This window comes from Neodiprion virginianus, chromosome 1 (assembly GCF_021901495.1).
Source record: "Neodiprion virginianus isolate iyNeoVirg1 chromosome 1, iyNeoVirg1.1, whole genome shotgun sequence".
In the NCBI taxonomy this organism is placed as follows: Eukaryota; Metazoa; Arthropoda; class Insecta; order Hymenoptera; family Diprionidae; genus Neodiprion; species Neodiprion virginianus.
The window spans coordinates 18,216,305-18,243,629 of record NC_060877.1 but is presented as its reverse complement, the minus strand read 5'-3'; the positions used below and the strand labels follow the sequence as shown (position 1 = coordinate 18,243,629).

The window sequence follows — 27,325 nt, the reverse complement described above, 5'->3', positions numbered from 1 at the left end:
ACAGCCTTCAATAATCTCGATTCGTTTTTTTATGGAGGCCAGTAACAATGCGTTTTCCGAGGTGTCATCCATTTTTCCGTAACAAGACTAACGCCATCTTTGAATTCAATAACCGCATATCGATTAGATGTCATCTTTGAGAGACCTGAAAATTTAAGATTTCAGTATTCCCGATGAATGTCAAGATGGACGATGTGTACTCATTGCTTAACTGTATGATTCCAATTCACCTACATCCGAACATTATCCAACGACTAACTAATGCAATGGACTTCTGGTTCTCAAGTGTTTTTAATTCAAAATATTTTGTTATAGCGACGAAAGAAGATGTAACACGAACCCCTATACACTTGATTCAACTGAATTATTATCATGGAGAAATGGGAAAACAACGAATGTTGAATTGTGTGGGAGCTTTACACACTTTTTCGTAATATCACTAAGTGGGTGTATGGTCAATCTTTCAATGCGTGTATATTTCACTTTATGTATTCCTAGCAATGATGATGGGCATGGAATAGTAAAAAAATCTTCCTTGGTAGTGAGTTGTTTTCCTATTATCACAAATTTTCGAGTTTCGTGACATAAAGCTATATTATGAACGTCAATCATATCACCGTTTTTCAGAACACAGCAACTATCAGCATTCCCATTAGTTCTAATAGTAAAGTTCGATGATTGAATGACTTTATACTGTGGATTTCTGCAGTTATCAGGTAGTGGGCCTTCTACATGAAGAGAAGTGCCAACAGGTACCAAATTATCGTTCATGTCTTGAGCGTACTTTGAACATGCGGTTTTCATTTTTTGAATTTCGCCGCAGCGCCGAGCGATTTGTTGCAATGGTTTTTCTGATTTGCGTATCATAGGTTTTAATGTTTGCATAAAATTTTCGAATTTAAAGGCACTAAACTTCTTAATAGATGCGTGTAACTTCGCATCTTCAACGAGGTGGATAATGCCATGCACGTTGTGCGTCAAGTGATGGACGCCGTATATTTTAGCAAATGACTTAATAAGGTGTTTCGCGAGTTGTGTTGCGTAGTTCAACTTATTTTGATGCTGCTCCACATCGCATAATATTCTTATCAAAACATGGAGCGTCATGAAGTGATTGTACATATCTTTTGGCAAAATCTTTCTCAAAAAGATTGGCCCCGTATATAAAAGAAATTGTCGAAACTCGGTAGCTTCCCATTCCCTCAAGAACTCCAACGACTGTGGTCTTCGACCAAAATCTTGTGGAATAAATGGCCTCATATCATTTGTAAGCCGTTTCGATATTTTTAGAATTTGTAAACGACCGAGTCTGTAGTTGATTTCGCCATGAATCTACAACGTTAACATTTTTTTAACAACACCCAGCAGACTTGAATGCATGTAATCTAAACTTACATTAGATACCAATCCCAATCCCGGTATAGAGTCGAGAAACGTTCTTCTTTCATGGTACCTCTGATCGCTATAGTTCAAATAATCTTCATCTGTTCACCGTTTAGCATTTAATTTGGGGAAACACATGCGATTTTTTTTTTTTTGTTTTACCTTTCGTCACACATTTAGTGCAGCTATTAAATCCGTTGAAATTTTTTACGCACTAAATAAATGATTTTGCAGGAGCATCACAAACGATAAGACGAATTGAGTAGTTGTAATTTTTTTCCGCCAATTATAATGCCATTGGTGGACAACTCAATGGCCTCTTCGACGAATTCATTTAAATAAATATTCGCATCTTGAGGCTTCTTGTGGCCGTAGTACACTCCAATCATAAAAACTTCTTTGTACGGCATAATATTTCCCAAAATCGGCCAAAGCGCCGCAGTAGAAGACTTGATTAACGGGACCCCATCAATATTTATAGAAATAGCTATTTCATCAACTTTCAGATTTCCAATTCTATTGCAAATGTCCTGAATACTTGAGGCAAGTCCGAAATCGTAGTACTCTCCCGGAAAAAATTCCCGAATATCGGTTCGATTCGTAGTCTGGAGTAAAGTACGAGGATCGCTTGGTAAAACTGTTGATAGGCTTGGGACAAATTTTAACAAGTTAAGTAATTTTCTTAAGCTGTTATGCGATATTTTTTCGTTAACAGCCCGTACCCCCAACTTCGTCTTAACATAATCGGCAATCTGCGAAGAGTCTACCAATGTTTCTATTCCGGGAACTTCAACAACGGAAGTTATATTTCTATCGTTATGCGGATTTTCGTCACTGCTCGGATAATTATCCATTTGAAAAGAATTATTCACAGTTTGTATTGAGATAGAATTATCTTCAGAAGATGTTAGAGAATCAGGCGAATCATTTGAGTATGCTAGTTCAATCTTTTTTGGACAGGGTAATGTGTCGATAATCGTGTTTGCCGGAGACAACTCGGTTAATCCACTAGCGGGTTCAGATTGAATTTTCCACTGCTGAATAATTGTTGCAATTCGACGTCGTCGTTGCCGGCTAAAAATTTGAGAATCACTTTTTCTTTTGCGTGACTCCATCTGTAGAAGAGAAATTTCTTCTTAAGGCTTCGTAGATTTTCATGTGTACGAGCAGAACGCAGTGCAACTTCGATTAAGTTAACTTCCATAACATTTACATCTTGCCTTACTAAAAAAAAGGAAACAATTTTTTTCACGCTAATTCTCTTTCATGATATTCCGATCGCAACTATAAATAGATTTATAGGGCGGGGAAAAATTAAATTAATGAGTTAGATAGAAACTTACTTTTCCTATAAATTGCTTTTAAAATGGAAATTGTTTTTAACATATCCATAAATGTTCGTATTAATAGTGAAGTTATCTTGAAAACGTAAAAAATAGAATGAATATATGCATTATTATATAATGTAAAACTTTGTTCTATCGAACCGCTACCCGAAAGCCTCGACAGATTTTTTTCAGAAACATTAATCATAAAACTTTACATATGAAAACTACTCATTCAACATCATGCGAATGAAAATAAATAGGAAAATTTTTCGTGATTGCGATTGTGGTTTCGTATGAGCATAAAATGAAGCTAGATTGATCGAGTAATATAATAAGCTATCGACTTACGAATACCAACAGACGAAACAAAATTTGCCGCCTACACCGATTAATGTCGGGTATGCGCGTGGCACAAGAGTTTCGTATAAGGATGATACAATACGAAAAAAGCAACCGGAAGAATAGAATGAGGAAGCTAGCGAAAGAAGACTGTAATAAGGGGAATAACCGAGTAAAACCTGGAAAAAATATTTTTAAAAAACAATGAAATTAAAAAATTCAAAAATTCAATTCCACGATCAAGTAATACAAAGTCTACACAAAAAGAGGACAGATTTATATATATATATGCCTATTGTCACGGTAACTTGATATCTACGATTATAACAAAACAAAATTATTAATAAAAAAAACTAATCTGTTCCATGATCAAATAATACAAAGCCCACACAGCAAATGACGACACATTTTTTTATATTTCAGCTTCTACGGTTTTTTTTTCTTTCATTCGGGTTTCCCATTATATTATTTTTATACGGATAAAAAAACAAAAAATAAAAAAAATAAAAAAGTTTAGAAAAATCAATTCATCTCGTCGTGATCAAATAATACAAAGCCCATACGAAAAGGGGATATTTTTTTAAATATATATTTGTATTGTCACGATAACTTTACATTGAAGTAATATAATTAAACATCGTACGCGTACAAATAACGTCGAATAAGAAAGAATTTTTCGCGTACACCGATTGAGGTTATGTATGCACGTGGCACAAGAGTTTCTTATAAGGATTATATAATGAGAAAGGCAAATAGAAAAAAGCATTATACGAATATAAAAAGAAAAAATAATTAATCATTGAAAAAAATTAATCTATTCCGCGATCAAATAATACGACGCCCTCACTGTAAATGACGACACATTTTTGATTGAGGTTATTTTATACATACCGTAAAAATCGACGGTAAAAATGCATTATTTACACCATTACTGACCTCAATATAATACAGCTCTGCTACATAACAAATTACACGATAATTTACACAATCCCAAATTTTTCCCAAGTTTCGAATGTTCGTCGTAGAAAACGGGCACGGACCCGCACCTCGCACTGATTCGAGCTTCGTAGTGGAGGGGGTCGAAGATCAACAAGAGCAAGCGCTTATAGAGATCGTGCTACTTGTCCTACTCATCAGAATTCCTACTCATCAGATCGTGCTACTTGCCTGAGTAGCTGCCGCACTTCTTAATGCCTTATACGTTGACAAAAGGCTGTCTTTGTATCACAAATCACGTACGAATAGGCAGCAAGGCTACAACAGCTAGATCCCGGAAAAATATACCAAATCACCTTATTTCAAAAGTGATAAACCACTGATTTTTGGAAATGTTTCGAAGGTTGCTCCAAACAAGATAATTTTTTTCCGCAATGAAAACAAACAAGAAAAAAAAACCTCGTTTCTTGTAAAAAATTATTTAAGCGTAACTTTATTTAACCTTTTTGGGACGTCCCATGGAGAGCACACTTTGATCGTCTACTCGTGGTTACGACAGAATATCTTCAAGGGCGGATTTGCTTTTTTTTTGCAAAATTTACCGCTTTTTTCGAATTTTCTAGTGAAGAAACCATGCAATGAATCAATTTAAAATTTGGCATGCAGTTTTATTGTTATTCCATGTATGCACAAAAAAAAAGTTCAATTGTATCCTCTCGAGAATGCGCCTCCTGCCCCTCCTCGTTCACGACGCCGCGCGAAACGCCGCGGTCACTGGTGTGCATGATTTCTCTCTTCTCAACGATCCGAAACAAAAAAATCAAACACCATTTCACTTCATACACATGTAGCTATCGTTTGATGAATCGAAAAAAAAAAAAAATTGAGGATACGGCGATGTTTTGAACTCAATATATCGATTTTGCTAAAAAAAATTACCGATTTTTTGCTATGAAAAAAAACTTTTCAAACTATTGCTTTTTCGGTTTATCAAACGATAGAAGGATGTTCATTTGACATGCTATCCAAATTTGAAGGCGATCGGTTAAATAGTTTTGAAGATATCATACACACCAGTTGTGAAAAAGCTGTGTCGAGAAAAACGCGTTCAAAGTTACGAGTACGGTTTACGGGGATATATTGATTGATGATAAAATCGCTTATAACTTGGCCAGTTTTACGAGTTTCGACTTAAAATTTGGCACACACGTTCTTAACATCTTGAAGAATGAAAATCATTAGTCGCTGAAAAATTGATTTTTTTTGTCAAAAAAAAAAGCAAATCCCCCCTTAAGCCATCTTATATCAATCTCGGGTAGAACAATGCCTTACTAATACCTCCCAGAGACATCTATAAGAGAGTGCGCTGCAATCGTCTACTTACGGTTACGACGGGATATCCTTAAGCCATCCGATATCAATCCCGGGTCGAACAGTGTCTTATTAGTACCTCCTACAGACATCTATAAGAGAGCGCGCTGCGATCGTCTACTTACAGTTACGACAGGACATCCTCAAGCCATCCTATATTAATCTCGGGTAGAACAGTGTCTCACTAGTACCTCCCGCAAACATCTATAAGAGAGTGCGCTGTGATCGTCTAATCACGGTCACGACTGGACATCCTCAAGACCTCCTATATTAATTTCGAGTAGAACAGTGTCTTACTAGTACCTCCTACAGACATCTATAAGATAGCGCGCTGCGATCGTCTACTTACAGTTACGACAGGACATCCTCAAGCTGTTCTATATAAATCTTGGGTTGAACAAGGTCTTGCTAGTATATCCCATATATACCTATAAGACGTCTTATTTTGGCAAGACACGAATAGGACTGTATCAGGATGCTCCCGGGATCAATTTTGCTGTGTGGGTTCAACCGCTAATTGTTGCTAAACGCACGGACAGAATTCGGCGCAAACTTTAGGGGATAATATGGACAAATATATGAAGTGTTCTTCCTCTTCGAGCACAACTGTAAGAATGTCTGTAAGTGTGTTTACATTTTGGAATCTTACGCTTCTGATGCGAAGCCCGTAAGACAGTCAATGACCGTCTAATAATTGAAATGCGGATATGCATTATCAATATTAATATTAATCACGAGGCATTTTTCATTGTTGAACATATAAATTTTGAAAAAACTATATTCACACATACTACAGCACAAGAAAACAAATTTGAACTTGCTGGTGATGAGAGGAATTAACGACATCAGAGTCAGGGCGGCTAGGTGGTCTAGTGGAGTAAGGCTCCGGTAAAGCATCGCTAGATACCAGGTTCGATTCCTGGCTCCGTCGTTAATTTTTCCAATTTACCAGTTTTTCAAAATTTATATGTTCGATAATATGGATACTTGTTTCTGCCGGAATCCGCAGCTACATTTCGGGTAAGCGAAAATCGTCATTTTGGGCTCTTGAACAGCTAATTTGACTGGACTATGTTGCCGTAATTGCAAATAGGGTATCTTTTCCAGGATAGAAGAGGAGGGAGGGACTGATCTCTTCGGAAGAGGCGCTCATATAATCATGATTGAACTTCACTTAGGTAAGTTCGTTTAATCATTAATTATATTTCGCGCCTCTTTCTCGAGATCAGAGTTGAAGTGGTTTAAAGTTAGGTGCGGCACAAGTTTCCTGACAATCTCTATGAACTTTATTAAAATGTCGAAAATACAATAATTGTAATAAACGGGAAAGAAATAAGCTAACCAAGTAGCAACGTTTAATCAGTAATATACATAACGGCCTATTGTAATGACCTATACTTAAGTCAGGCGATATCGAAAACTGCTTCCGCAAATTGAGCGGTTTCCGCGACTATATTCCGATCATGAAAACGCGCGAAGGCTTCAGAGTCCTTAGTCAATCCAGCTGTTTTTCTTATAATATCGATATTTACGCCATGTCGTTTAGCCGCCGATGTTGCCGCGTGACGCGTGCTGTAAGTCGAAAATGTATCGACATTGATCCCACTCTCAGACATTACGGACTCAATTCATCGGCTAAGAGTTTGTGCCGAGACTGCTTTTTATGGTTTTTTAAAAGAAATCAACAACTTGACAGTTTCCCGCGAATCGGTCTGGTTCTTTCTCTATAGGACAATAAAGCTGTTGATGCACAGATAGATTTATCCTGGGTCAAAACGTGTAACCGAAAATTTGACTGTTTTTACTTAGGGTCGGAAGTCTTGATCCTATCAGAGATCTTAATCTCTAACAAAAGCTCGGTTACTTGATAAACGTCCCGAATATCTATCAAGGATAGCGTTTGCATGCGATGCCCAGTAGCTAAGGCTAGCAACGTGACCAACGTCTTGGAGAGACGTTCCAAAGTAATTTCATCATTTGGATACCAGTGAGACAAGTAGTTTAAAACGGTCTTCGGGTCCCATGTCAAGTCGTATCTCGGTGTTACTGGTCTCAATTTATAAACTTCCTTAAAGAATCGATTAATTTTTTCGTCCTGTCCAAACTCTGGTCCTAATATCAGTGATACCGCAGATCGGTAACAGTTGAGCGAACTATAAGAGGCTTTACGCTTGAACTCTTGAGTGAAAAACGTTAAAACGTCATTTGTCGAACCAGCGAATGAATCAACATTTTTGCGAATGCAGAAGTTCCACCACCTTTTGAGGCCACTGTCGTACTGACGAAGCGTAGCCTCTGAGAGAGAGGCGATCAAGAAATCCAGCGATTCCACCGGAACTTTTCTCTGCGCGTAGGCCTCCCTAATAACTTCGCGGCAATCAGGGTAAGTTGATGCCACATGACATGTGGTTCCCTGCTGGAAGAGCGTAACAAGTTGATATTTGGACGGAAAATGATAGGTTCCGTATCAATTAAAGACAAAAATAACGGAAACCACGACTGTGCCTCCCAGTAGGGAACGACAACTATGCCACTCGAACCTTCGCGTTCGATTTTTCATACTCTTAAGATAATCGAGAATGGAGGAAATGCATAAAAAAAACCATTTCTTCCATTCAAAGGTAAAGGCGTCTATAGCAAATGATTCAGGGTCGCGTTGCCACGACACGTAACGTTTACGTTTCTTATTTGCTCTGGAAGCAAATAAATGAATCTGCGGAGAACCAAAGATCTGAATAATCTTTCCGAACGCGCCATCGGAGAGCTCGAATTCCGTTGCAGGCTGTAGTCGCCTGGGCTCACGATCAGCCTCGATGTTTTCGCTAGAATGAATGTATGCCGCTGAAATCCAAATGTTTTCTGCACCACTGCCAGATTTCTCTGGCTAGTAAGCTCAGTGTCTCGGTACGACTGTCTCTCATTAGATTAATGTAGGATATTGCCGTTGTATTATCAATCCGAAGTAAGATATTACAGCGCTGTTTATCCTTTGCGAAACATTTTAGACCGAAGAATACCGCTATTAATTCTAGAACGATAATGTGTAATTCGAGATCTTTGACATTCCAGAAACCATTACTACGGCATCCTTCACAAAAAACCCCCCAGCCTGAGCGCGACGCATCCATAAAGATTTCAAGATGGTAAACCGGTTCGTTTATCTGCACGCTAGCGGAGAGGATATGCGTTTTCCACCACCTAAATTCTTCCTCAAATTTACCTAGAAGACTCATCGTTGCGTCAAAATTGTCGTTGCTGGCTTCTAACGTACGAGTTCATTCTTTCTTGAAACTACGTACATAGATCATCTCGTATTTTCAAGCCTAGCAACGATAAACTAGAGTACCAACGAAAACTGCAAATTCTCTTATTGCGCAACTTGCGAACTTACTGAATTGATTCAAAAGCTTGACGGTACGTTGAACTTTGTCCTCTGGCAATTCAATCATCATCTTTCTCGAATCAAAAACCAAACCTAGAAATTTGCAGCGCTGAGTTGGGACCTTAGAACTTTTTTGTTCATTTATGACAAATCTCAGCTGTTCTAAGATTGCTCGCGTTCTTTGAACATTCCTACGCATTCCTCATAAGAGCTTCCGATAATGAACATGTCATCTAGATAGAACACGGAACGAAACCCCCGTATTCTCAAGAACGCCGCGACCGATTTCAAAATTTTTGTAAAAACGTACGGAGCCACGTTTAAGTCGAAAGGTAAACAAGTGAATTCGTAGATTTCACCCTTATACAAAAACCGTAAATATTCCCTATTGCTCTTCGCTATAGGAACTAGATAGCACGCATTTTTTAGGTCCAGAGTGGCCATAAAATCATCGGAACCAATTAATCGTCTTGCTACTTTTCAATCGTCGATCTTAAAATGCTCCGCCTCGATAAATTCGTTAAGTTTTTTGAGTTTAAGTATCAATCTAGACGTCCCATCTGGTTTAGGGACCAAAAAAATTTTCGATAAAAATTGATCTCCCAAGGGTGAGCAAATCTCGATCGCTCATTTAGAAAACAGCTTATCAATTTGTCCTTTGATTAACGTCTGCTCTTGACTAGACCACACTAGTCGAGGAACTTCAGAAGAAAAAACGCCAAAAGCTCGAACTCCGGGAAAGTTCCACCGATTTTCATGATTTTTTTTAATCCCTTCGAAATCGAATTTGAAACAAAGTTTACCACCTGAGATCACTTGCTTTTTTTTAATTTATGTAAACAACCGATTAATCGTTAATTCGCATTAAAAGTGTATTTGAGGTATTCATATAAGCGTGTCATGGTGAATTTATTTTAAAAACAAGTATAGGCCCTCTACTATAGGTCAATACTTCGGAGAATTTAAATTACATTTCCACCCAGGTATACGACCCTGGGAGCGTTTTTAGGGGGAGAGGGTCGTGCGCGGCAGCTGTTCTCGGCTACCCGACGGAGCCAGTCGCATTCCGAGAGCCATCCAGGCTACTTGTATAAGAGTATTAGAAAGTAGTAAAAATAATGTGTTGAATAATAGAAAATACACTGTAGTGAGTACATTTTGTCCGTGTAACTAAATTTTGTATTGAATATAAACGCTTAAAGATGAGTGAGCCCAATCAAGACTCTGTAAATTCTGATGACGGTGAGAAATTTTTCATTTGCGAAACTACGGGAGATCTCATAAAAGTGGAGAGAATAATGCTTAACTTACGACATGCCGCAACCGAGCGATCCGATGGAAAATTAAAGTTCTTAAATAGCGTTGCATCTCTTCATGTTCGCTCAAAGTGTCAACAAAAATACGTAAATAGGAAGTATATCAATATTTTTAATAATAAAAAAAAATCCGAGGAATCAACATCTCAAAATTATAGCCCACCGAAAAAAAAAACCAAGGAAAAGTGTTTTCGCGGGATTCGAGTGGAAGAGTAACTGCTTTTTATGCAATGAAGAAGCAGATCTGGTCAAAAATGTAAAGTTACCCAAAGCATCCCGGAGGAAAATCAGATTAGTAAGTGAGTATCAGTTCAAAGAAATAGTTCTCAATCTAGTGAAGAAACGAAGAGATGATCAAGCTCGAACAATTCTTACGAGAATTTCAAGTGTAATTGACTTGACGGCAGTTGACGCTCGATATCATGCAGATTGTTTTAATGTGTTGCATATGCAATCGGAAGATAAAACCCCCAGACAAGCCATTGTCGTAGTAGACGATGCAATGGACGAGATATTCAAGTTTATTGAAGACAACGATGATTCTCAATTCAGTCTACAACAGTTAAAAGAAATAATCACAGGCTCGCATGTTCCTGATGAAAAAACCATTAAAAAAAGGCTATTATCGAAATACGAAGATGATATAATCATAACTACGAAAGCCGGGGGTAAATCAATTATCTGTTTTGCTAATGAACATGATCAAATCTCGACGGACGATTGGTATAATGAACGCTTAAAAAATTATGAGGAAGAGGAATTTCGCATTTTACTAGCTGCTGGCCAGATTCTCCGAAGAAGCATCAGAACCAAAGTATGTTCACGGGAGAGTTACCCACCGAGCGATCAAATGTTCGACAACATCAACGAATCAATACCAAGCGCATTGATGTATTTTCTCCGGGAAATTATTTTGAAGGATAAGAAAGGAGATGCAAGTATTGCTTTCAATGAAAAGAAGTGCACCTCTATCGCTCATGCCATTATGGCTGCAGTTAGGCCACGGACTTTTTTATCGCCCCTGCAAGTTGCGTTGTCTGTTACGCTTCATCGAAAATTCAGTTCTAAAAAAATTATAGAAATATGCCACGCTCTCGGCTTTTGTAGTGCATACAAAGAAGCAAGATTATACGAAACTTCTGCTGTATTCCAGGTGCCTTCTCAGATAAAACCCGGGACTTTTGTGCAATTCGTGCACGACAATTCTGATTTAAATGTAGATACCATCGATGGAAAAGGTACCTTCCACAATTTGGGATCAATTCCATTTTCATTATTACTCCAGGAGACGGACTAGAGCCTAGAGAACCACTCAACCGATTCAAAGAGATTCCATCTCAGTCCGAAGTTATTCAGAAAGGTTACATTCCGATTGAAAGTTATACTGCCTCAGCAGGTGAAGGATTAAAAAAGATTTGTGTCGCAATCCCGCAAGAAGAACTTCAACTCCAACTAACAGTAACAACGAAGTTGAATATTTTTTGGATGTACTTACAATGTAAGAATTGCGACGGCTACCTTGGTTGGAATGGGTTTATGGATATGCTGACGAAGGGTGGAAAATTTGATACTTCTAGGATAAATTTCTTACCGTTTGTCAATGGAACTCCGAGCGATTACAGTACACTATACACTGTGATAAAGCATTCCATTAGCGATGCAGAAGCTTTGGGACTGAGAACTTATATTCTTACGTTTGATAAACCCCTTTATGCCAAGTCTCGTGACATAGTTGCGGCTTCGTCATTCACAGACCAATTGTTGGTCGTCATTAGATTAGGGGGGTTCCAAAGACTAATATCATTCTTGGGGTGTATCGGTTTCGTTATGAGAAGTAGTAGCCTCGAGAAAGGTCCTGGAACCATTTATGCAGAAAATACTTTGAAGCACATTCTATCAGGAAAGGCTTATGAACGAGCAGTAAGAGCTCATACGTTGTTTCAACTTGCTCTCTCCCGACTGATATTCTCCGATTTAATGGGAAGTAATGACAAATTTTCCGAATTATCCAAAGACGAACAATTTTCAAATATATTTGACGTGTTCAACCTCAACAAAATACAGAACAATGAAGTTTTCCAAAAATTGCTCGTTTGTTTGAAGACAAGTTGAAAGAACTTGAAAAGAAGAGCAAAACGTGTAAGCTGTGGATTACGTATTTTCGGATCGTATCCATACTGAAGGACAATATTGCCGCTGAACGAATGGGTAATTGGGACTTACATCTCAGTACCACCGAACTGATGATTCCCTATTTTCACGCTGCAGATCATCTTCCGTATGCCAAATCTACCCAATTATATATACAAGATATGAAGGAGCTGAATGAGAAAATGGATCGAGAAGAATATAGAAAATTTACAGAAGAACGTTATTTCACAGCTTGACGTTCGAATAAATATTTCGCGGGTATTACTTCTCATCAAACTATCAAACAAACTTTGATGAGAGCAATGAATTCGGAGGGTGGTCCTTTTCGACGTGGTACTACGGAAAGCCTTGTTCATCAGTGGGTAGAAGGAACCATCTACTGTAAGGATATACTCGACACTATTGAAAACTTTTGCAATCTATCTTTTGACAAAAGTCTTCAGCATACTAACGCCACCGATGCTCGTATAAAAAGAGACCGCTTGGATATCAAAAAAATTGAGGAATTTCTGAGCGAACACAATCCTTTTTCGGGAACTGGTCCTATAATGTCCATCGCAACGGGAGTAGTAGGGGATTAGACAATAAATTGCTGTGACGCCTTTGAGGTGGGTGTCAAGGCGATGAAAAAAATAGACAAAGCAAATTTTAAGGAAGTCAAATTATCCAGAAAAGATAAAGTCGTTCCTCTCTTGGCTGTACACAGCAAAATGAAAATCCATGATGACATTGTCTCAATTGATCCTTTACTGCTGTTCCAACGGATCTATGTCTTGAAAAAATTTGACGAAGACTTAACAAATTCTCTGCAGTTTGAGCTGGCTCCTTATCCGCTATCTCTTTTTGATGAGGCAGGAATGCGAAAAACTAAAAATCAACATTTTTTGATCTGTTCCCGTCAATACCAATAAATATTAAAAATGTCGAACAACCCGTTTTTATTGTTGATCGAGGAATGCTTCTACACCGTGTTCAATGGAAACCGGAGGAAAAGTTTGGGAGTATCTGCGAAGCTTACGTGAGATACTTGAAAAATAATTACGGGAACAATGTCATCGTCGTTTTTGATGGCTATAATGAAGATGGAACGAAATCTATAGAAAGAAATCGCCGTTTCCTGAAAAATACTTCAGTGGATTGTACTTTTGATAAGGATATGTCCTTGAAAATCGCACAAGAGAAGTTTTTAGCCAACAGCTATAATAAATCACGCCTCATTTCAACGTTAAGGGAGTTCCTGACGGCAAATAACATCTTGTCTCACCATGCTGAAAGTGATGTAGATACATTAATCGTTACTACAGCTATTGATATTGTTGAAGAACATGTTGTTGTTGTAGCTGAAGACATCGATGTTTTAATTATTCTGACTGCTCTCACGCCTGATAATAAGGAAATTTATTATTTGAAACCAGCCAAGGGAAAAATAGAGGAAAAAGTATTCTCTTCCAAGGGCTTGAAAAACAAATTACCTAACTGCCAAGAACACTTACTACTTATACACGCACTAACAGGATGCGATACTACGTCAGATTTTTATAATAAAGGCAAAAATAATTTCGCCAAAGCCTTTGAGAGAAGAGCGGATCTTCATGCCCTAGCTGTGGTATTCAAAGCGGAGAATGCGGACGTCACAAATCTCCTTGATGCGGGGATTACATGCATTCTCGCATTGTATGGAGCCCCGAAATCTAAAAAATCGCTGAACGAATTCAGGTGTGTATTAATATTGGTATTGAGTTTGAAAAGTAATGATATTGTGATCCTGATGACCTTTTTTCCATTTTAACCTAGGTACGAGAGTTTCATCAAGGCGACAGCTAAAAATACCAGAGCGACGCAGTTGCACGCTTTGCCCCTGACCGAAGACGCATCAGCCGAGCATCTTAAGAGGGTTTATCTCCACGTACAACTTTGGATTGGGAATAAAATATCTCCAACGGAGTGGGGTTGGAGTTATAATCAATTTCTGAAACCTGTGATTATGCAGCAGCAACCGGCTCCGGAAAACATCCTGAAAACTATTTTCTGCAACTACCAGAAAGGATGTGGGCTAGCATGTGGTTGTAGAAAGAGTGGATTACACTGCACCGAAGTGTGTGGTGTATGCAACGGATCGAGCTGCATGAATGCAGTGCCGGTCATTAGAGCCGATGACTCAAACGAAAACGATATTGACAATATCAACTCATAAGTTTCAAAATAAAAAGACTTTTGATGATAAACTGAAAATATAGTATAAGTTACTGCCTATTCTTCATTTTCCTCAGCAATATTTCATCTAGTTTCCTCAAAAACACTAATTACGTGAATTTACTGTTAAAAAAAAAAATAATAATGCAATAAAAAAATTTCGAAAAAAAATTTTTCAAAAAAAAAAAATCAAGTGTTTTCAGGTGGTAAACTTTGTTTCAAAGTCGATTTCGAAGCGATTAAAAAAAAAATTATGAATATCGGTGGAAGTTTCCCGGAGCCCGAACTAAATGTCTAAAGTTCCTCGACTACACTGTCTCGTACGAAAAACTTTTCTGCCACGGTTTTGATATAAAAGGGATCTCATATCCTTTAACCCACTTCCGTACAACAGAATCGTGGGTTACTTTTGACCCAGCGTTATCGAAAAATCTCAGCCCAACGGCTGGTTTACCTACATTTATCGGTGAGTTTATTAACATCTCTTGTAGCGATGATTCTCCCTGTGAAACGACTGTTTCTTTGGCCCCGAAGTGTTCGACAATGTTCCTAGATTCCCGCCCAACGCCGTTGGCCGATTCCTGAATGACGACTGACGGGCTGGGCCTCTCAAGTTTTTTGTATATCGTTGTTGAGGCTGTTTGCTCAGTGGCTTGAGATCTTTTGAAGCTCGTTCGAGATTTTTTGCTGTTTTAATTATATTTTCCAAATCTCCGCCAAACAGCCATTCATCGATCGTCGTGTTCCATAACGTTTGCTTCAAAGATGCGTTAAGATTCGCCAAAAACCAAACTCTTTCGAGCCAACGACTCTTCTCGGTGGACTGAAGCTAGAAGTCTACCTATATCGCTCAGATATTCGAGTAATTCGATTTTTTGAGTTCCTTCCATCTTCAGGACGCCCGAAATGCTTTTCACAAAGCCCCTAGACAGGCTGCTATGCGCTCTTGTTTTTCGACAATGCGCTTGTCTCGTTTTATCGCTGATTCCTGTACGGCAGCGATTATTTATGCATCTAATTTCGGGACGGAAATAAAAGCGCAATTTCTCGAAGCCGGATGTTTCTGTGAAAGATTCTTGACTTCCTCAGTTGGAAGTTCGCTCCTAAAAATTTCTGCCCACCGCAGTGCTATATCCTTATGAATGGCAGGGGCAAATTTTTTGACCGTTTCGAGCCGTGTGCCTATGACTACCAAGACATCAGGTTCAAGCTCGACCTCATGATCAGGCGTAATGACCGCAGGAGGAACAATCGGAGGCGATACTTCTGTACTCCTGGTAACTTGCAAAGTTACGTTACTAACGGTTCCATTATCGTTAATGGCCGCAGAGGCGTCATCGTTATATTGAGGCAGAACCTTATTGTCGATTCTTTGATCAATAATCGGCCGTCGGTTAGACAAGGATTCTTTCGACGAACCCTGGCTTGAACTGCTCGACGATCTACTCAATAAACGGCGTCTTGACAGTCGCGACCGCGATCTCGTCGGCGAGCAATGTCTCGAAAACCTCGAAAAAGATCTTCTCGAATAACGAGATCTTCGCAGCGACCGATACTTCGAATACCTTGATCTAGATCTTTTAGGCGAACGGTATCTTCTCATCGAAGAATGCCTTGAATACCTCGATCGAGAGCTTATCGGTGAACGATATTCTAGCCGTCCGATCGACGAAGCTCTGAGACTTTAAATTCAATGGTACGTGTGCAATATTTGTCTCATTCCACAATCAGTTCCGCCATCAAATGGGGTTTATGATAAGAATTACCACCCGAGCCATGAGGGTCAAACCCAAACTCGCCGCAATTGCGTACTATCCTTTGTCAAAGGCGTGCATTTCGGTAAGAGACGAAAGCACTGTGTCAAACGATAAAATCGTAGACACAACGAACTGTATTACTTCGCTACATGGTAATTGGTCTTTAAAAAAGACTCAAATACCACAGCGTGATATTTTTTTTTTTTTTCTCGCGGACAAAAGAAGTAGGGTTAGCCCGCTACTTACGAAGCTTTCTTTTTTTCGTTCCTCTCCAAATGACGAATTTTTCATTGAATTTTTTCCTCCTCCATCTCGCCGACGACTGAATATGCCTTGTTTGAAAATTTCAAACAAGAAGAATAATAATCTCACGTTTTGTGTGTGGAGACACTGACACGAAGTAAAAAAATGAAGGTAGGCGCGCGTATGTCGCGAAGGAAGGCTATCGTAGCAGGAAATGTTTTGTTTCCTAGCTTTAAACTTTGTGATGACACTGGGGCAAGTGGGAGGTACTATAACTGTGATCTCGAGGAAGAGGCGCGAAATACAATAAATATAAATAGTTTCACATGTTCTGTTCGAATTCTTACCTTGATATTTCAGCGTCAATGCGTCATATTGGTCAAAGCTCAAAGATGAATTGCTCGACACTTTCGTACCTGTTGCACAGGCTTACTAGCTCAAGCTGTGTGTGTAGTGTAACACAGAAGCTGTGCATGGGTATTCATTTGCAGCGGACGGGGCCCACGGAAATTTACGCTCGGATGTGGCTCGGCCTCGCCAGCTCAGCGCTGAGCCGAAAAGCTAATGGTGTCGTCATTTTATATCACTGAATTTTCGCGTCATAAAATATCAGTAAATAGAGCTTAACCAACAACGGGCTTGCAATTAATCTATTTGTACTGCTGTTTTGTTGCGGGTGAAATAAATGCCACTGGTATCTAAGTGCCGTGAATCGTTAAACAATCGAAATGCTATCGCAGACGTTTCAGCCGTAGCCATGTTGACGTTGCGAGTGTGTAAATACGTGTGCCAGCTGCCAACGGAATATTTGATAATAATTTTTTTCGATACTTTTGATTTAACTGTAATATCTCACTGCTATTTTACTCACAAAAATTTTGAGTAAGGAATCATTTCGTTACAAAACGTTTGAAAAGTATGCTTTCGTCTTTGAGAATTCATCATGCGAAATTCACTTGATCGTGAGCACATGTGGTAGTGTCAGAAAAATAAAAGACGTCACGATGGTTCACTCTTAGGTGTAAGATTGTATCAAGTACTTAAGGGGAGCAATCCCTTTGGAAGCGTAATAAATAGGTATTTTTCGAGAATTTTTTTAGAGGGGAAAAAATTATCTAATAATTTTTAAATTTTAACATAATTTTATTCAAGCATTCAAAGTGAGAAACAATTTTTTTTGTTGCGATCATACACAAAATGGCGGCGTTATTAAGGGTCTTGGGACGCCTGTTTTCCGTGACATCGAAAAGTGCTGCAGTTGTCACTCTTTTGTTGTTGATCTGAAAAAGATTTAACAAGTGTCATTCGTTTACTAACACATTGAGGGGAAGGATATACCTAAAAAATGATGACAAAGTGCAAAACTGAAAATTTGGGAGCACTTTTACTCTAAAGTTCGAATTTTCGACCATTTTTTCGACATACTTGACCCCTAAAAACGTATTTGTTTACGCGCTACCTTTCGAACTTTAGGTACATCCTTCCGATAATATTACTGAGTGTGATCTCCCAAAACTTCATCGAAATCGGTCGATAACTTTTCGAGCTGCAACACGAGCAGTTTTTGAAAATGTTGTTTCGAGATAATCGCGTTTAAAGTTTCATCGTGTGAAAACTAGTAATTGTAGTGACTTACCGATTAATCAGCGATGCCAGGCGCGTACAGCAGACCTTCTTCCTCAAAAAGCTGATTTTCTTCCGCCAGCTGTTTTTTCCGGGCAGTACGAGCTTCTTTCGTCTCAGAAAGTCTCACTTTCTTTTGCCGTACAATTCGCTCCTCATCCGAAGTTTCAGCGAAAATTCTGCAGTTGGTGTTAACAACTATGTCCAATGCATTCATAATCCTCAAGATCGAAGAGAAGCCATCATTGAATATACCAGCAGCGATGTAGGCCGAAATTTTAACAATTTTTAAGCCGGAATGCAAATGTTTTGGAGCCAATCGCCAGATCGTCGAGTTGAAGCTTTCGTTTGCATTTTGGGTATGGCCTCCCAAGCACCTTTTTAGCAAATCATCTCTGGACAGATCTTGATAAATTGGCAGGAGATGCTCTTGGATATTTTCTGGAAGTAACGGTGAAAAATCTTCCAATTTTGGATTTTTACCTAAGGCGATTGCTTTTTGCCATTTGCACGCTGCCACTCCGCTCTACACTATATGCGATAACTCCGCAAATATTCATTATTTCGGGATTTCCTTTGGTCAGTACATTCTTTGGGTATTATATTTTCGAAATAAGTAAAGAAAAAAAAATTGATTTTTTGAAAGTTTTAAAGGGATTGCTCCCCTTAATGAATATTGAAAAATAGGTGTACATATTCTGAATTTTATTTCAAAATTTCAAGAGACTTCAGTGAACTGTAGACAAATGTCTAGAAATTCAGTTTTGTCTTTTATGTATGTAAGAGTATATCAAAAGTGAGTGAAGTATGAATACAAAAAATATTAAAAAATAATAAAAATTGGCATACTGTAAAGTGGCGTTTTACAGCCGCCTGTTACAAGGACATAAAACTGAAGAAAACCTCCGAAAACCGCGTCCCTGTGCAGGGTACGCTAACCGAACGCGATACAAAATAGGCAATAACTACCAGTAACTAATTCCTTTTTTGTAAATTCTATAATTTCGCTCCGGCGCGCGGCGCAAGCAAACAACAAGCAACTAGGACGACGATCGTGACCACCGAGGGATGAACAATTACCGATGACGATCGTTTTTCGCTCCCGAAGACCTTCGTTACCGACAATCCGATGTACCACTGACTGACGGAAACTCGTACCACATCGACTGCCGGCGTACAGGGATGTGAAATTATCCCGATAGCCGAGTAACCGTTCCTCCCAAACGAACCAACCGCCCGCTTTCCCGGATGCCATAAAGATGGCGTAATGGGCTGACCGCTGCTTGCCATTCCCCGACTTCCTGGCCAGGCATCGGACTGATCTGGAAGATCACTGCTCCAGCGTTGAGTCATCGCTCCGAGGACCGATCCCGCGTACCTATCGGTAAGGACCATAATCAACGGAGCGATAATCCACAACTGCAAATTGCATTAACCCTTCGTACCCGTCGCGTAGAGAGAATCTCTCACGCTCATTTTAAAACTTTTTTTTCTTTATAATTTCAAATGGAATGACCATTTGAAAATTTTTTTACCTTCACTGAATTTTATGCTTTACATGATAGTCAATAAAACTTCTTTAAAAACTCAAAAGTATAAAGCAAAAAAAAATATTTATTGACAGCTGTGAGAATTTCTCTCATCACTTCAGTCAAGTCGTTGATAAGAAAAACCTCAATTCGGATGGCTTCGTTATACTTCGGTTATTTCCGTAGTTTCCAGTCGCCATATTTGAAATTATATATAGACATATAAATATTCCATGTCACTCCGTGTTTTCTATGCTGTTGTAGTTATTGTTTTATTATTTTAAAATTAAAAAAATGTGATAACTAAGTATTGTTATAAATTCATTTTGAGGGACAATATCTTCTTTAAGAAAAATAAGATACTACAATGAAATATACTAGAATTATAACTTCACATTAGTTTATCAAATTTAAAATTTCGCTCTTTGCGCCTGCGCAAATTCAAAATTTCGCTCTTGGCGCTTGCGCAATAGCGTGAGATTTTCTCATCACAAGGATCACGACTGTCATACGAAAGACACCTGGTACGAAGGATTAAGGTGCCGCTGACCTGGCATGTCCTATATATATTTCGTGACGTCAGAAGCGGGGAAATCGCCCGCACAAATCCTGATAAAACGGGGGTATGAATCTGACTGGGAAAATTTTTAAAAGATAGCTTGAATAAAATTGTACGTCTGTATCTCAGTCACTACTATCAAAGATCATTGATAACGTCTAATAAAAATAATGATGAACTCAATAAAATCACGTCGCGTCAAACATGGCCGATCGGGCTAGCGACTTGTTGAATATTCACCGTTTGTGCGATATCAGAATTTCTTTCACTTTTGCCAGGGAGATACCGACGTACAAAAACACACACGTAATCCGGGAAAACCTATAGCACCAGTCAGTTTGCTGTAAATATGGCACGATTTGTGCGGGCGATTTTCAGGTGACAGGAGCCCGTTCTGATGCACGAGAAGTCCGTAATTTAGTTCAACGTTGAACCTCCAGAAGCGCTGTAGTCGACCGAAGCGGTACCAGATGATAAAACGACATGGTAATACGCACACGTCCTATGTTTCTGCTAAAGCAACAATTTGCAGTGCCGACGAGAGCATAGGCTTTTAGGTGGATACGAAAAAATGTACAACTCACTCAGAATAACCGTTAGATTTCGAAATTCGTGCATATTATAAGGCACCGTTGGGAAATGGTAATATCAGTTCACAATCGCGGTAACTATTCGTAATCACACGTAGCCCTACTATACGTGAACGGGGCATTCCATGCGAAACCGACCAACCCGTGACCTCGACCAATTTTTATTCTACTGAAAATTTTACACTTTCTTGTACCTGCCAAAAGCAGTCTTTCTGAAATATTTTAGATGTTTGTCTCAACCCATCCAAATACCATAAATTTATCAAAATATCGCACAATTTTTTTTTAAATGCTCATGGCTTTTCCAAAACCCGATATTGAAATAACATACTGTTTCTTTTCTCGTTTTGAGTCGTAGTTCCGCAAAGAAAATTATTCTTTTTTATTTTATTGAAGGGTTTTGGGGCATTCTACATCGAGTACGCACCACTTAAATCTACCTTTTTTCATTGATTTGATAGAAAATCATTAACAAAAACGAAAATACCTATCCTTTAATTCCTGTTCGTCGAAAAGGCAGATGTAAATGGCGAATAATTGACATAGAATGCCCCATATACGCTCCGGATATCCTCATCTAATAGTAGCATCAATGTCCGCAAAATTGTTATACTTACAGATTATTGACCGAAAGATTAGATGCGGCAGTAAAATAAATACCGGAATTGCAGGAAACACGCAAGTATAGGCGTGAGGGTTTAGGGTTGAGATAAAATATTATACTTTTGAACAGACCATTATTTATTTATTTATAGCAAATTTGGGGGGGGGGGGGGGGGGAGCCGGTTGATAATCGTCCGAGCCTGTTTTAAAGATTACCCTAATACATACGCGAAATTGTTTCTGAACCGGATGTGTTTAACAATACTAGAAATACATCCCGCAAAAAATCTATGCCATTGTACATACATACAATTACTGCATACAACGGTTCAAGATTCGTGGCAAATATTTTACAGGGCCGATCCTTGTTAAAATTCTGATGAAGAATTTGCTTGCCAATTTTTTCTGTTTTTAATTCTCAACAAATAAGGATTTCATACTTTATTTGCTTCGTTTCATTTGTCAATTACGCCTAGTTCTGAATGATGCTACCAAAATTTTTTTTTACATTAGACGAACTACCTGAATGTTACTCATTTGGTGGAAATCGTTATAAAAAACTACATACCGTGACTTCTCGTAGATGGTATACGCTACGGATACGCTAGCGAGTTTTGGGTTGGTTTCTGCATCGTATACGACCTACGAAAAGTCAGGGTATGTGTTACTGTTGTACATCAAATCCGGCACAATCCTATAAGATTTCACAGAAATTTGGAACTCTCGAAGGAATCAACTTCTTCGGATTCCGAGTACTATCCCTCACACCCCACCCACACAGCACAATATGTTTCAGAAATGTTTCAGAAATGTCTCATCAGAAACATGTTATATTCCATTGCAACATTTCAGAAATATGTCAGAAATATGTCCATGTCCGCATATATAACTAACGTTTTATAGCTGACATATGTCAGAAATATGTCAGGAACATTTCGGTAATATGTCAGAAATATTTCCGCGATATATTTCAGAAATGTTTCAGAAATGTCTCATCAGAAACATTTTATAGTCCATTGCAACATTTCAGAAATATGTCAGAAATATGTCCATGTCCGCATATATAACTAACGTTTCATAGCTGACATATGTCAAAAATATGTCAGAAACATTTCGGTCATATGTCAGAAATATTTCCGCGATATATTTCAGAAATTTTTCAGCGATATATCTGAAAATGGTGACTGATATATTGCTGAAACATTTCCGAAAGATGTAGTGAAAATATTTCTGATATATTCCACAATACGTTACAAAAATCTTTCAGGTAATAAAGAAAGTCCTGAATCTGCGTAAAATGATTAATTATATAGGTATCTTACAAAGTTATTTATTTTCAAATACATTATAAAATCGTACAGACTCATGTCCATATTAAGTCGTGAATCGAAGGCTTCTTTTAAAATATACATGAAAGTAAGTATAGTCTTTTTCTCAATATAAACTTATCGTTATATTATTATAATTATATTATTTTGGGAACAATAATGCATATGAAAATATAGGTTTCAATAATTAAGCTGATATAGGGCAGTTTTTTGCTTTACACAATATTTACAAAGAAATGTTACGTAACACACGTAGTAAATGTTACTACACATACTATACTAGTGCGTAGTACGAAATGTAAAGTCGTGAACCAAAGGCTTCTTTCGAAATATACGTGAAAGTAAGTATAGTCTTTTTCTCAATATAAACTTATTTTTATATTATTATGTTTATATTATTTTGGAAACAATAATGCATATGAAAATATAGGCTATAATAATTAAGCTGATATAGGACAGTCTTTTGCTCTGCACAATATTTACGAAGAAATGTTACGTAATACACGTAGTAAATGTTACTACGTATAGTTACTACTATACTAGTAAATATGGTGTATAGCAAAAGACTGCCCTGTATCAGCTTAATTATCATAACCTATATTTTCATATGCATTATTGATTTAAAAATAATTTATTTATTATAATATTATAATAATAAGTTTAAATCGAGAAAAAACTATACTTATTTTCATGTATATTTTAAAAAAAGCGTTTGGATCACGACTTTACATTTCGTACTATATGTGCTTAACGTGCTTCATTCTAATAATACTTAACTTAGTTTGTTGTTCAACGAGTCGACGTTTATGTCTATCTGAATAGCAGTCGTTACTTTTCCTTTTACGTGTCATTTTCTGAAATCAAATATCATAAATAATACAAGTATAATAAAGTATAATATTCAATGTTGCAAACATAAAACTTTGAATAACAAAAGGTCAGTCAATAATTTCTCATTTGATGTGCAGGAAAATAAAAGTTTATTCTGAAAACAGTCTGAGAACTAAAGTTTGTCAGGGTGTACTATACAGTTGACTGCAAAGTTAAGTTGTTTAACATAAAATATACACTGAAAATATGGACGTCATGCCACTATTGATATTAGATTAGTGTGATTGCCAATCGAATGGTAGCTGGTTACCCAATCATTTGATCAAACATAAACTAAATGATTGGTTAATAATAGTCTTACCTAAAACGTATGTTGTATATTTTGAATACACAGTTGACTGTCAGCTGCTCAACCTCTTCCTGCAATTATTACAGATGTTTCAAGATTTAGTTGTAAATACATGAGTGTGATTCAAAGTAAATAACATGTAATTACTGATCGGCGGTCTCCACCTAGTCTGATACCTTTCTAACTAAAGCTAGATTACACGAGGCTCAAGGTGGTATATGCCAGATTGAAATAACATATAAGCAGAATGTTTTGTGAGAGTATATTCTGCTATTTTATAATCAACAATGATAGGAATGTGCATAAAACTGAAGCTGACATAGGACGTATATACAGAGCTCTGTACATGCCTTATACAGCTTTTTATGAATTAGCCTTGTTCTATTTGGGCCAGCGAGATACACTAAGTGTTTCATTAGGGCCCGTCTATATGTATAGCGTGAAAAATAATTATAATGCATAATAATATCCTATAATAATTATAGTTAAAATGTTAAAAACGTACAGTTTTGAATATACAGGCCTCAATCAGTAATTAACTAGTGAAAAGTGAACCGAAGTTTGATAACGTTCGGCGTATCTTCAAGTTTCAATTGATCAACAATTTAGTATAAATTAAAATTAGCCTTTATTAATAAATCGCGACACTATACGAATATCGGAATATGCATAATTTAATACTGCATAAGGCAATTATGCCGTATCGTGTGATTTTCCATCAAGGGGGAAAATCATTATGCAATTTGAAGGATAATTATTAGGACGAATTTTTCTTTGGTGAATCATTCTGATTTGGATAAACGAAGATCTGTTGACCAAAAAATATGAGAAAAAAACCAGAAATTTCCACACACAATTTCCACTATTTCTGACTTTTTCTAAATATTTGGTCAAACACTCTTAGTTCATCAAGATCACAATGATTCTCCAAAGGAAAAGTTATTCTGACAAAAAGTTATCCTTCAAATACGTAGCATGATTTTTTCAATTCTGTGGAAAAGCAAACGAGTACTCACTCGTGAGAGGTCAACTGCGGTTAGGAAATAACCTTGTTGAGTAAACTATAAAAAGATTTAATATTATAGATGTTTCATAGTTGGGAAGTCAACGATCGTAACCTGCAGAACCGCGTACATAGCAAATATGCACGTAAATATGTAATTATGCCAAGTAGCTAAGGATATTTTTTGGTCTAATTCTCTACACATTTATTGGAAATTAAACATTTACTTACCAAATATCCACTTTTCTTGCCACGTGGGTTTCTGTAATTTTCTCAAGAGATCCGTGGTATCTAACGACCTGTAAAACGCGGTGCGAAAAAACAAGAAAGCTCGAGAATGAAGGATGGAAGAGTGCACGACGCTGCGCGACGGTGATGCGCGAAAAATTGGCGCGCGACGCTCGAGCACTCGCGCTCGAGTATGCGACGTGATGCCATATTTTTAGGGTTTTTCAGCGCTTCCTCGCGGATAAAACGCGAATAAATAAGGCGCGTTAATTTGAATTAATATAAGTACGACGGTAATTTTCATAAACATATACGTAGAATAAGAATGTGAATAAATATTATAATATTACAATTAGTGTAAACCGGTCACCCAGGAATCAAAAAGGAATGTTAATTGTTGATGAATTGTTTAGTTAAAATATAAACACTGCTTGTTTATTCTTATATAGTTCAGACGTAAATAACGAATATTTATATGTATCCGTTTAAGGCGTTCGAAACCACCACCTCCAATACTTGAATATTCTAAACATTGGAATTTGGAAGTATCTGGTCAATGTTATACTAGTTTTAAAGTAAACACGCATTCGGTGTGGACCACACTTTCGGACCCGTTGTCACGAGTCCCTTTGGCATCTCCCATATCTCCTATATCTCCCAAAATAATTATTTTTTCGACCTGGGACCAACGGCATTCTATTCTTAAATGTATTCTAGATTTTTCTAGATGGTTTTCAAAAAATCGATTTTTTGAAGCCGTCACAGTGGTGTTGTCCCTTAAGAGATATTGTTCGAGAAAATTGGTAGATTCAACAAGACAAATGAGAATTATGACGCCCAATTCGTATTCCGTCAAAAAATCTTCACTTCGGTCTTCTTGACTGGACGTAGCTCAGTATGCATAATCATTAAAGATCCATAACTTTATGAAAGGTATAAATATTGAAAAACTTTATGCACGTGTCCATTATGGAAAATTTGAAAAATGACAAATTTTATGAAAAATACTTATGTATACACACATAAACGGAAATATTACTGAAACGTTTCGAAAGTTCGGGTGATGTTACATTGCGCTTGAAATATTTCTGAAATATATTTATAATATCAAAAATGTTATATTGCATTTGAAATATTTCTGAAATATATTTGTAATATCGAAAATGTTATATTGCATTTAAAATATTTCTGAAACGTTTCAAAGGTACCAGTGATGTTATATTGCATTCGAAATATTTCTGAAATATATTTATAATATCGAAAATGTTATATTACATTTGAAATATTTCTGAAATATATTTATAATATCGAAAATGTTATATTGCATTTGAAATATTTCTGAAACGTTTCGAATGTACCAGTGATGTTATATTGCATTTGAAATATTTCTGAAAGGTTTCCGAAATATTGGGAATGTTATATTGCAATTGACATATTTCAGAAACATTTCAGAAATATTCCTGAAATGATGTAATGAATCTGAAATGTTGTAACATTTCGGAAATATTTCTGACATATTTCGTGCCGTGTGGGCACTGTCCCCACTATCCGAGCGGCCGTCAGTTCTGCGTTTCCTCGCGTACCGTCCACATTCACTTTTCGCGGCGAACGAAGCAAACGCAAGTGTTTTGGTAATTTGCCGTGTCACAAGTTCTAATCACGTGCAAATTTTCACGCGGCCAGTGTGTGTACATATATTTGTTACAAACAACAATAATCTTGTGAGTGCAACAATGGATGAGTTACGTCGCACGGCTGAACCGAGAAAAGGTTAAATTTGACGCGCCGACGAACGAATCGTTCGTTGCAATGGTAAGTGTTTTATACTGCAAATTTCTGTTATGCAATTATACATATCATTTACAAGAATCCTGCCAAATCTGTACTTGCTATGCAGGGTGATTCGTAATTCACAGCAAATACTTGACAGGGCGAATCCTTGTCAAAATTGGAGTCGACAGTTCCTAAGAAATTTTTCGGGAAAACGCCTTTTTTCATTCAAAGAAATGGAAATTTAATTTTTTCGGATTTCTGTTTCGATCAACCTTTTAATTTCTTGGGTCATCGTCAGAATTGATATCGAAATTCCCCGGTTAATTTGTAAATAATTTCTACGAAAATTTTTTTTTCACAGCTGTCTCGGGGGGGTCACTTGGAGTGTAAATTCGAAATGGCGACCAAATCATGCTTATGCGTATATTCGAAAAATGGTTTTTTTAGGTTAAAATGGTTTTTCTTGAATAACTCGGCCGGTTTTGATTTTACAGAAAAACCGTCGGAACA

General features: G+C 37.5%; 1 protein-coding gene across 7 annotated transcripts in view; it reads left to right on the top strand.

The window, feature by feature from the left end:
• Positions 1–27,325, top strand: part of LOC124306338 (two pore potassium channel protein sup-9) — an 817,624-nt gene that overhangs the window by 273,124 nt on the left and 517,175 nt on the right. The window contains exon 4 of one of the 7 annotated variants that reach the window (XM_046766963.1): positions 6,465–6,535. The exons of the other annotated variants lie outside the window; for them this stretch is intronic. The gene's annotated coding sequence lies outside the window, so the exon portion shown is untranslated. The remainder of the gene's footprint in view (positions 1–6,464; positions 6,536–27,325) is intronic. 7 annotated transcript variants of the gene reach the window in all.